The sequence below is a fragment of the Drosophila obscura genome, unplaced genomic scaffold (genome assembly GCF_018151105.1).
Source record: "Drosophila obscura isolate BZ-5 IFL unplaced genomic scaffold, ASM1815110v1 contig_73, whole genome shotgun sequence".
In the NCBI taxonomy this organism is placed as follows: domain Eukaryota; kingdom Metazoa; phylum Arthropoda; class Insecta; order Diptera; family Drosophilidae; genus Drosophila; species Drosophila obscura.
In genome coordinates this window covers 6,099,420-6,108,273 of record NW_024542865.1, presented here as the reverse complement: position 1 = coordinate 6,108,273, position 8,854 = coordinate 6,099,420, and the positions used below count along the sequence as shown (strand labels likewise).

The window sequence follows — 8,854 nt, the reverse complement described above, 5'->3', positions numbered from 1 at the left end:
GCCCCTGCCGCGCAACGGTACGGGACGGGTCGGGTCGGGTCGGTGGGGGGTTCCTTGTCTTTAATTTCAGCGCATTTGGCTTTTGTAACGTGATTATCAGACGATTTGATTTGGCGCTAAATGCAATTGCCAAATGCCAAAGTCAACGGAGCGGCGGAAACGTGGCAAGGGGGAGGGGGAGGTGGAGGGGATAACGCTGAATGGAATAAACGGGAAACGGAAATCGGGCCACAGGCAGCGGCAGAGAGCGGCAGAGAACGGAAAGCGGAAAGCGGGATGCTGGTAAGCGGAAAACGGAAAACGGATCCAGTTCCACAGCCAGCGACGGAGACAGAGACAGAGACAGAGACAAGTGCCAGCAATTTCGAGGGCAGGGCCATGGAAACACTTCTGATAAGCCAATTAACCCCCCCCCCCCCAAACAAACACACACACACACCACACAACAAAATCAAATCAAAACGCAAAAATAAATGGAAAATCAGTTGAATCTTGAATGGAAATGGAAAGTTGCCCTCCTCCTCCTCCTCCTCCATAGAGGCGCCTTCGCAGCGCAACTGATTGATGGAGGAAACCCATTCGAGTGGATCGAAGGTCCCACAGATTGTTGTGGAAAGTTCTCTCGCACCTTGGCCAGTGAGCAGCGAAACAGAGGCCAGGATTGGAGTGGCTGCAAGCTGCCACACAGCTGCTGTGGCAACACACTTCACTTCAGCATTCCACTCCAGTCCATGCCACGCCAGGCACGTAGCGGCGACTCTGCAAATAGAGGCACAGCAGCAGCAGCAGCAGGGCGTCGCCTCGCAGCCCTTTGGCATTTACCTTCAGGTCAGTCGGGGACCCGACAAGTGGCAGCATCCCGCTCAACGCTCAACAGAGCCCGCCTGTGCGTTGACAAACAGCAAACACTGTGCCACCAGCGAAGCGAATGGAATGGGTTATGCTACGATTGCAACGGATCAACAAATCGCAGATGGAACACAAGTGCCGGATATGTGATTGTCCTCCCACGGAGTCCAAGGAGTTGTCCCCATGTCCAGGTGGATGGCTGCTCCTATTCCGCTGGTTCGCTGTTTGAGCTTAAATAAATCTTAAAACGGAAGACTCTGACTCTGGTGTGGGGAGAGAATTTCCATTTTCTATTTGCCATTTTCTATTTTGTGAGTTTTTGGCAAAACACAGCCGCAGGCGCTTGTCCAAAAATGGTTTCGCAATGAGTTTTCGTTATCCTCAAACTCTTTCCTTTGCTGTCTCACCCCCTGTCTCCCCCTGTCCTTCCTGTCTCTCCGCCCTCTGGGGCTTTGTTTTGTGAGCAAAAGTTGCAAAAGTGATTCGACAGACGACAGGAAGAAGAGCTGAAGGGGGACCCCAAATCAAGCGGAAGGCCAGTGGAAGTCCTTGAAGACATTCGGCGGGGTCCTTGCTACCTGAAGTCCGCCCGCGGGCAGGAATGGCTTCCACTGGCTTCTGGCTTGCTTGAGTGGCCAGCTTGGCTTGGTGCAGCACCTAACTCGCCTGGGCAGCACCTAACTCTGACTGCAACTGCAACCAGTGCTGCCCAGCGCCTCGACTTATCGATTGCAGGCAGGCCATGAAATTCATTTTTGACATTTATTTGTTTGGAACCCGCAGTGGAAAATGTCTCAGTTCAGTTTACTTTCGCCGCCCGTTCAGTTCAGTTCGTTTTTGTTCCCAAAATGGGTTAATTTCCCAAGTTTTATTATGTGTTAGTTTTAATGACAAAAATTTGAAGATTGCCGCGACGCAAGTGCAGCGTGCCACTGTGGCCAAGTGGTCGTACATTGCATTCCACCGGGCCATCGGTGGCCGTGTCGGCGCCAGCTTTCCTCTACAGTAGTTCGCAGATCGAAGATCGAAGTGGAGGAGGAGGAGGATGGCTCTTATCCTCCGTGACAATGCGTTGGTGGTCCTGCTCGATGCTGCGCTCCCTGGCTGCCAGTTGCACATAAAGTATGACAGCAGGCCACAAAAAGTGTGGCCGCCTGCTTACATATTGTCGTTTCTTTGCAGTGCAATGGCGTTCGAGGAACCTGCAAGGGGCTGCATTCGGAGGCAGAGGTGTCCAACCACAGTACAGAGATGTGGGGACTGATTGCTGGTAGGTTCCGCCAAAACTTGCCAGCTGCTGACCCATGCGAGAATGCAATGATTCTTCCACAGGATCCTGGATGATATTTCTGAGCTCGTAACCCAGGGTTGCCTCCAACTGCCGTACTTTATGGCCTGCAAGAAGGAAGTTAACATCCAACAGGACCCCAGCGCAGTGTCAGGGAAGAAAACAGCTCTCCTCTGGAGACAGTAAATAAACATTTAGAGCTGCGATTGCTATGATTTATTTTTTTGGGTTAATGGGGACTTGTGTCTTGGGGGGCAGGGAGGGGTTTCAGGACAGGACTCGGCATATCCTTCGATGTGCTGCCCAGACAGAGCAGAGTCCTCCCGGAATTCCTACATTTTGGCAACTCTTAAAGCGACTATTAAACGGTTGCCAGAGTTGCCAACGCACTTCTATGTGTCTGTGTGTGTTTGTGTGTGTGTGTGTGTAGCGACAGGTAATTGTGTTTCTCTCTCTCTCACTCTCTCTCTCTGTCGCTCTCTCTTTCGGCAAAACAACAATAAAAACGATGACAATGGCACTTTTTCTTGTTGGTTGCTGTTTGTTTGCCTTTGGATGCGAGTAGGGGTGGGGAGGGGAGTGGAGTGGAGTGGAGAGAGAATAGCAGATGGGAATGGAGATAGGGTGGAAGTGGGGGAGTGGAGTGGGGGATGGAGTAGTGCTGCTGTTAGCCTTGAGAGCAGAGCAAGTGCGTCCTTCAATCTACTGCTTGCTCTCTCCTCCTGCCACCTCCTCCTGCCTCCTGCCTCCTGCCTCCTGCCACCTCCTCCTGCTCCTCCTGCCTTGCTTTTGCGTGGGGAAAACTCATTCAAAGTTGAACGCAATTTTTCTTTTCACACACACACACACACGCATGGTGGCAAACATATGTGTGGGCCCCCAACCCCAACCACTGCTCCGCTCCCCCAACCCACGTTGCTTACAGCATTCATTTCCTTCGTCGTCGTTTACCTTGACGCAACCCCCGACCCCCACCAACACCCCCACCACCCCCCAGCCACACATCACACTCCACGCCACTCGGCGCCTCCTTCCAGGGGGTAAAAGGCAAACAAAATGTGTATAAAAATAAAAAATGATAAAAGTTGGCAGATAAAAATTACACACACACACACACACCACACACGCACACGCACACAGAGAGAGATAGGCAAGGCAGCTGCGTTGCCAATTCACCTGCATACAAAATGGCGTCGCCTACCGCCCGTCCCCCCCCCCGTCCGCCTTACCCCTCCGCCATGTGCCACTTGCTCATTCTTCGTCCTCGTCGTCGTCCTCGTCGTCGTCCTCGTCGTCGTCGTTGTTGTCGTTGCGCACCAAAACTCAATTCCAACCCCCCCAGATCCCCCCCCACATTCAGCACCAATCTCCATCTTCACATCCCAGATCCCAGATCCTTCCCCCACTCTCCCCCCTCCCACCATCCGTGCAACATACAACAATAACAACAAGAACAACAGCAACAGCATCCATGTCGGGGAATTGTAATTTTTCTTGCTTCATTTCCTTTTTGCCGTTTTTCGATTCGTTTTTCCTTTTGTGTGTATGTGTGTGTGTGTGTGTGTGTGTTTTTCGTATTTTCCTCTTTTGGCGCCTTCATTGAGAATAAGCATTCGACAGTGCCACACAGCGTGCCATGCCATGCCATGCCATGCCATGCCACACATTGTGTCTGCCACAGTGGGAGGCGGCTGAGAAGAAACCTAAAGGGAGCATCCATAACTTATTGAGGTGAACGAGAAGATTTTTGGCAAGGAAAGCGCTAAACAAAATGATTTTATTTTAGTATAAACTTTAGGCGTTTTTTAGAAAGCAACAAAAATGTGTTATAAAAGCTGTATGGAAATTTAAAATTAATAAAATTATATATATTTAATTAATTATTAAATTAGTAATTAAAATTAATATGAAAATTCAAGTTATTAATTAATATTAAAGTCAAATAAAATAAATATAAAATTTAACTTAAGTTTAAATAATAATTGTGTGCCCATATATATTTTGAATAAATAAATGGAATCATTACAACATATTTGTGGCATATAGAAATCAGAAACAAAGTTCTTCCAATAATAATTTATTTGTCAAAGTTATTCCCTTTGATTTCCCTTTTATTTCCCTTTTATTTCCCTTTGATTTCATTCCACTGTACAATGTGTCATGGCTCCATTCCATATCCATCTGTGGGTCCAGCCAGGCTTCCTTATTTCCCCGCTCTCTGATCCCTCCCCTGACTCCAACTGACTCCTCCCCTCCCCTCCACACCACTCCACATTGCGGGGCTGTGTGCGCTGTCTGTGCGTCTTTCTTTGTCCCATTTAACATCGTTCGCCCACACAAACTTGCAGTGCTGTGGCGCCCCCTCCCCCTCCCCCCCCCCACCCCCCGCTACCCTTTCCGATTTACCATCTGAATCCCCATCTCATTCAACATTCCCCATCCTACTACTACTCCTACTCCTACTCCTACTCCTACGCCTCCGCTAAGACGCCTTTGTGCACATTTTTCTTCTTGCGCCATGTTTGTTGCTGATACCCTCCTGATACACCCTCCTGCCAGAGCGGGTGCGGGTGGCTGTGGTTCCGGGCACACAATGGAAAGGGGGGGGGTACCCAGGGTACTCTCCATATTCCGATTGCTGTGTGTGTTGTGTAGGCACAGATCTTGTCCAAGATCCGGCAATGATCTGATCATTATGGGGCTATCAATGGGGCTCATTAATTTGCTGGCAACTTAAATGGTGCCATATACATATATATTGTATATGTATTATTATATATACATATATATTATGTATATATTCGTACACTGGTTCTACGTGAACAGTGTGCATGTGAGTGTATTTTATGATTCGTTTTGTCGCATTTGGTTTTCCCTTTTCGATGATAGTCCACCTTTTTTTCATTCAATTTCTCCATGGCCACACTTCTAGTTCTTCGCCGTGGCGCTGTGGCGCTGTGGCGCTGTGGCGCTACTTCCTCCAGTTCACCCAACGATTTCTTCTGCTCCTTCTACGCTTTCTTCCTCTGCTGCTCCTTCTTTTCGTACTACTTCTTCTGCTTCTCCTTCCCCTTCTTCCACTTTTCCTGCTCATATTTTTGTTCGCTACTTCTGCTAGTTCTTCTCGCCCTTCTGCTCCTTTCATTGCTCTCTCAATGAGAGTTCTCTGCCCTTCCACTTGGCAAATTTCGTTAGCTTCTTTGTGTGTTCCTTTCCCCCCCCCCGGGTTCGGTGGGGAACTAGTTCGGCTTCGGTTCTGCGGTTCCCTACGCTTGGCACAGCCCACAGCCAAATCAACTTCAAAAGCTACTTTTTCGAGAGGGTTTTGCTCCTTTATAACCCCCTTCCACCACTTGCCCTGACTTTCTTTCTATTCCACACCCCCACTCCACCCCACCAATTCATTTCGCTTTTCTTTTCTTTTCGTTTCGTTTCGTTTCTCTTTTTTCTTTTGTGGAGCGAATTTTCTTGTAGAACATAATTTATCTGTTTGTAGAACGAATGATTTAAGGTGCATGTTGTGCCACGGGGGGGCGGGCTGCGAGTGCGGGTGCTGGGGCCCAGTGTGGCAGAGGTGTGTGTGCGTGTGGTGTGTGTGCGTGTGCGTGTTTGTGTGTGTGTGTGCGGTGTGGCAGGAGAGGGCGACTGTCGCGAATGCAATTTAAATATTTGCATTTCGTTGTTTTTGTTTCGTTTGCTTTCCGGACGGTCGCTGGGAAATTGAGGGAAATTCATGGCACGTGTAAAACGCAGCGCCCCCCACTCCAGCGATCTTTGCCTTTGCCTTTGGTTTTTTGTTGTTGCCGGGTGAAAGTTCATTCGAATCCGAATTTCGGATGCCGCCTTAAAGCTTTAAGAAGTCGCGACAGGCGGGCGGGCGGGCGGGCGGGCGGTTGGGCGACATTTGCGAGGCAGCTGCAAAAATTGCATTATAGGGTAATTTTTTTTTTTTTACTCCCAGCTGCTGCTGCTGCTGCCGCCAGTCCCTCTCTCTCACTGTTTGACTGTCTCTCTCTATCGCCATTTTATTTTTGCGCGAAATGAAATTGAAGTGCAAGAAGGAGGAGCAGCAGCAGCAGCAGCAGCAGCAGGGGAGGTGCACCAGGAGCTTGAATATACGAGCAGGGACATTTACAGTTAACTTCATAAAGAAAATTTAACGAGCAACATCCTGTGCACGGGGCACGGGGCACCAGAACCAAGACCAAGACCAAGCCCAAGCCCAAGACCATCATGGATAAGGGTGCAGCGATGTGGGGATGGCTGATGGCTGATGGGGGCGCAATAAGGATGACGACAACAAGATAAAATGCATGCCTAGAAGGAGGGCAGGCCAGGCCAGGCCAGGCCAGGCCAGGGATCGGATGGAGACACGACAAAATACATTATACGAAGCGCAGGGGAGGGACGGAACGAGATGTCGAGAGCGAGGCCATGAGGCCCATCAGACGACGCTCATCATCATGTCGCAGCCCTCACCCACACCACGGATAACGTATACGTAATGCCCCAACAGCAGCAACAGCAGCAGCAGCAGCAGCAGCAGTTGCAAATCCCGGACACAGTCCGCCAGTAGCCAGTCGAGGAGGGGCACTGAAGCGGAGGCTGCCAATCCAGCGCAGCGGCAATGGAATGCCAGTTAACGAGTTTTCTACATTTTTTGTGTTTTTGTTTTTGCTTTTGCTTTTGTTTTATGCCGAAGCTCCTGGAAAAGGTCACACAGCTGTGGGATTACGTTTGCCACGTATTTGTTGAGAATATATGGGGATTATAATGAATAGCATGGCGGACTTTGATCTCCAACTAAGAATAAAAAAACAAAAACTAAACCAAGAATAAACGGCGCGCGGCGGGGGGGGGGGGCGGCAAAAAGAGAAGTAGAATTTTGTTTGCTTTGAGGATCTGAGCAGAAGTTCCTTGGGTAATTTAACTGTGCAAAAGTTAAGGTGAAATATGTACAAATATGTAAGAGGATTCTATGCCATAATTATAGTTCCCTCTGCCATACCAAATCATCCCAAAATATGCCCTAAAATTATAGCACTTAATATTTACCATCACCTGGAACTATCAGAGTTGTACAAATTCTATTCTTTCTTTTCTACTTCTATTCTATTCTTTCTTCTATTTCTTCTATTCTTTCTTCTATTCGATTCTTCCTTTTCTCTGCTGTATTTATCGTTCATTTGGAGTCCGTAATTAGCACATAAATGTTAATTAAGTAAATAAATCTATTTTATTTCCATTGAATAAATAATTATTCCATTCATGATTAAACATTCTAGGAACAGAACTTTCTCAACGAATCCTGTGCAAAGTTTTCTTTTTTTGCAACCACAAATAATAGATATAGATATATATTTTTGTTGTGGCTACTATTTCGATGCAAACAGAAGTGTATTTAATTATTTGTGTGACTCTTTTGGGCGGCCCATACATTTTCCTACTCATTTCAGACTTGCTGTTGTTTTTCCGGCTACGCCTCGCGTTTGTCCCGCTTTAAAAATATGATTTGGGCAGCGAGAAACCCTGCAAGCCAGGCAAACGATTGAAGGAGTCCCAGTGCCAGTGCCAGTGCCAGTGCCTGCGCCATCCACAGCTACATCGTCATCATCATCAAAATGACATCCTGGAAACGGTTCTATCTCGGAACTCCATCAGAACTCATCCCCCCGTCTCCACGTTGTTTTGCCATCAGTTTGTGTTGCTTTTTTGGGGTTAGCCAGTGACATTCGCTGCTTGGATGGATGGATGGATGGATGGATGGCTCGGGTGGCTGGGTGTTTCTGGGTGGGTTTGTGTGTGCGGCTGAGTGTGAGGAAAATGCGAAAATTCAGTTATGAATTCATTTCGAATTGAGGTAACATGATTACCGCTATGATGATGCTCTTCCGCTTCAACATCGTCAATATATTTCGCTTGAGCTGTGTTTATTTACGTGCCCTGACGTGGCGCGGCGGGGCGGGGCGTTGGGGGGGGGGGGCTGACTCTCTACCTTTCCCATGCCCTGGCGGTGGAGGATGTAGGTCCAGCCTGAAATGAGCTTTTGCCACGCAAAGGTGGCGCTGCTCAAATAAACGAACGCCTCGTTGAATTTGTAGCAGAGGTAGAGGCAGAGGTAGAGGCAGAGGTAGAGGGGTGGGTGCTGTGGTGTGGTGTGGTGTGGCATGAAGTGTAGCATGGAGTGGTGCCCAGAGACCAGAGACAGTGGGAAATATCAGGCGGATGCAGATTGCTATAGGGGAATGAGTTCCCTCCCTCTCCCTATCTGTCTCATGACTCCTCTCTCTCTCTCTCTCTTTCTCTCCTCCTCGTGCTGCTGCTGCTGTTGTTTCTCTTCTCTGTTAAGTGGGGGCGCGCGCGCATCATCTACAAAATGGCTGTCAACAACAACATGGCGTATACGCGTTATGAATACGTATTGCTTGTTTTCTGTCTGTCTGTCTGTCTGTCTGCCTGTCTCTCCGTGGGTCCTGCCACTGTGTAGAGCTGCTGCTGTGTGTGTGTGTGTGTGTGTTTGCTTGTGTGCTCTGCAGGAGGTGTGGCAGTGGCAGCGGCAGTGGCCGGGGAAGTGACTTTGCCCCAGCGGCACTTCAAGTACTTAAAATTTCACACTTTTTTTGCGTTCTCCCCCATCATCCCCTATAGCTCCCTGTAGCCCCATTTCCCCCTCCCTCCCTTGCTTGTCTTGTTTAAAGTGGAAAAAGTTGCCGCAAT

The 8,854-nt window shown here is 48.7% G+C and overlaps 1 long non-coding RNA gene across 1 annotated transcript; it reads left to right on the top strand.

Annotated features, from left to right (window-relative positions):
- Positions 1 to 1,782: 1,782 nt before the first annotated feature.
- LOC111067066 lies at positions 1,783 to 2,337 on the top strand. The gene is made up of 3 exons (XR_002607116.2): positions 1,783 to 1,971; positions 2,032 to 2,119; positions 2,182 to 2,337. It is a non-coding gene; the product is annotated as an uncharacterized LOC111067066 (long non-coding RNA).
- The last annotated feature ends 6,517 nt before the right edge of the window (positions 2,338 to 8,854 follow it).